Source organism: Vulpes lagopus, chromosome 4 (assembly GCF_018345385.1).
Source record: "Vulpes lagopus strain Blue_001 chromosome 4, ASM1834538v1, whole genome shotgun sequence".
NCBI classification, from domain to species: Eukaryota; Metazoa; Chordata; class Mammalia; order Carnivora; family Canidae; genus Vulpes; species Vulpes lagopus.
In genome coordinates this window covers 26,082,216-26,085,171 of record NC_054827.1, presented here as the reverse complement: position 1 = coordinate 26,085,171, position 2,956 = coordinate 26,082,216, and the positions used below count along the sequence as shown (strand labels likewise).

The 2,956-nt window shown below is 40.3% G+C and overlaps 1 pseudogene; it reads right to left on the bottom strand.

Annotated features, from left to right (window-relative positions):
- Positions 1 to 1,609: 1,609 nt before the first annotated feature.
- Positions 1,610 to 2,068, bottom strand: LOC121488942 (annotated as a pseudogene).
- Between the last annotated feature and the right edge of the window lie 888 nt (positions 2,069 to 2,956).

Genomic DNA, 2,956 nt, shown 5'->3' with positions numbered 1-2,956 from the left:
ATTCATGAGAGAGAGAGACAGGCAGAGACACAGGCAGGGGGAGAAGCAGGCTCCATGCAGGGAGCCCAACATGGGACTCTATCCCAGGATTCTAGGATCACTAACTGAGCCGAAGGCAGATGCTCAACCACTGAGCCACCCAGTCGTCCCTTTTTTAACTTACTTATTTAAGCAATCTCTACACCCAACATGGGCTCAAACTCAAAACCTCAAGATCAAAAGCCACATGTTCTACCCACTGAGGCAGCTAGGTGTCCTAAGAGACAGTTAAAAAAAAGTCAACAACTTATGATTATCATTGTTCTGGCATCCCTCTCTCCTACTAAACCAAACCTCAAGAACTTGACAAGGATAGAACTTGCAGAGTCACTACTGTGATGAAATTGTGCTTTCTTAAATGTATGTGTTCATGAAGTGTAGGGGTGCCTGGGTGGCTTAGTTGGGCATCCAACTCTTGATTTTGGCTCAGGTCATGGTTTTGGTCAGATCTTGCAGTTGTGGGATTTTGAGTCCTACATCAGGCTCCATGGGGATTCTCTCTCTCCCTCTCCCCCCTCCCATCCCAACTTGTGCCTTTCTCTCTCTCCCAGAAAATAAAATAATAAAAAATAAATGCATGTGTTCACGAAATTTTGACATGTAAACCTTTGGATAACTTATAAATGTATCTAATGGGATGTGTGTCATGTAATAATGGCCAACTAGATACTGAATCTGAAATCAGTAAGAAGAAATGATCTGACACGCAGCCAGATGCTGCTGCCCAAATTGATAGACAAAAATCAGTAACATTCTGTAAGTGAAACAAAAAAATTACTAGATTTTACTGATAGCAGCTTAGGGGCATTCTCTGCTCCTTCAAGGGGTTACAAGCTTCTAGTCCATGAAAAACAACATATTTTTTTACCTCTTCAGTCACCCCTCTCTAATTTAAGACTTTATTGAAAATCTATTTGTGTAAACTTAGGTGTTAACCTTTGAATCATTATGCTATATGTTTTTTTTTGTATGAGTTTTTTTTCTTCTTATGCTATAGATCACAATCCTTTTTTTTAAAAGATTTTATTTTCTTATTCACTGGAGACACTGAGAGAGAGGCAGAGACATAGGAAGAGGGAGAAGCAGGCTCCATGCAAGGAGCCTGATGTGGGACTTGATCCCAGGACACCAAGATCACGCCCTGAGCCAAAGGCAGATGCTTAACTACTGAGCCACCCAGGCATCCCAGATCATAATCCTTTTGATTATGACCTTGCTCTTTTATGTTAGTTCAGCCTCACCAATTGGAGAGCTTTGAAAATTCCTCCAGTATTCTACTCATATTTTCTCTCTAAGTGTTCTATTTGTTTATTATGGCATCCAGAAGAAATTTCTCCTTCCAATTTTCTGTCACCACCCGATTCCTATCCATGGGCCTGGACCTTTCTGCTCTTGGTTTCCTCAGTGTAATGCTTCATTTCCACTTGGAAACTCTTCATTACCAGAAACCAATACTAGCCACTGTGCTAGTGTTGCAGACACTTTAACCCTCTTTTTTTGAGGGAAGGAAAAGGAACTTATTTTACATAACTGATTGAAAAATAGTAATTCAGGACATAGTAAATAAAACTTAATATGGTCTCATGCACCCTGAAGGAGGTGGTGCCCGATTTGGAGTTGTGATTGCTATGTCCAGGCAGTCTCCTATTTGGAACTTCTGTGACTGCAGGGTCATGGAGTCATCAGTCTCCTTCCTCCCAGACATGGTGCTGCCAATTTCCTTTACTCAGTAGGCAGGCCTTTTAGGATCTGTAAAAACAATTGCAAAATTGAACTGTGTGCCCTTCTTTCTAGCTTCTGGGTAGACTTTTACTAAACTAGTCAGTTCTTTCAATGTTGCATCCATCCAAGTGTAGATCTGCAACTCGCTGGACGGCATGTTTCCACAGGGAAAACTCGTCCATTCCGTGGTAGCAGCCGGTATTGGTGGTGAAAATATGCAGCAGTAGCAGGCACGTTTTTTCCTGATTGGTTTCTCCGGCTCCTTCTTAATTTCCTCCTGGGAAACGTGCAAGTCCACTGCCATCTTCCTCCTCCCTTGTTTTTTTTTTTTTTTTTTTTTCTTAAGTAGGCAGCGCAGAGCTTGAACTTACAGCAAGATCAAGACCTGAGCTGAGATCGAGAGTCAGATGCTCAACTGACTTGGCACCCCTCTTTACTTTTTTGACTATGATCTCTTTTCTTGATGTGTCTCCCATTCCATCTTTCCTGTTGTGCTTTTTTAGCTTCATTATAATCTCTTTATCTTTAACCATTGTTGTTAGTTTTTTTTTTTTTTTTCCAGCTTCTTTTGCCATACTTTGTATCATGATCGAAGCTAAATTTCCTCCTGGTCTCTTACTTCATTAATAATTTTCCTAAGGTTTTAGATTTCCTTTCCCCTGAAATGCCCACTATTGCTAAAGAGTGTCGTGAATGATTGTACTATACATTCATACCCAACTTGAAATTTTATATTACGTTCTCGGGATCTTATTTCACTACAAATATGTAACCATTTATGTTGGCACTATTTAAAAGATAGGAACTAGGGAAAGAAGAAACTTAGCTGTAATTTAGTAGAGGAAAGAAATAACAAAGGAAAGTCAGAAATAAATAAAATAGAGACCCAGGTAAACAATAACATAACATTGAACGTGATGACCAGTTTTTTTAAAAAAAAAATAAAATAAAATTAGGCAGCCCGGGTGGCTCAGCGGTTTAGGGCCACCTTCAGCCCAGGGCCACCTTCAGCCCAGGGCCTGATCCTGGAGTTCTGGGATCGAGTCCCATGTCGGGCTCCCTGTATGGAGCCTGTTTCTCCCTCTGCCTGTGTCTCTGCCTCTCTCTCTCTGTGTGTGTCTCTCACGAATAAATAAATAAAATCTTTAAAAAAAAAAGATACTGATCTGTTCTATAATGATTAAAAAATAAAATA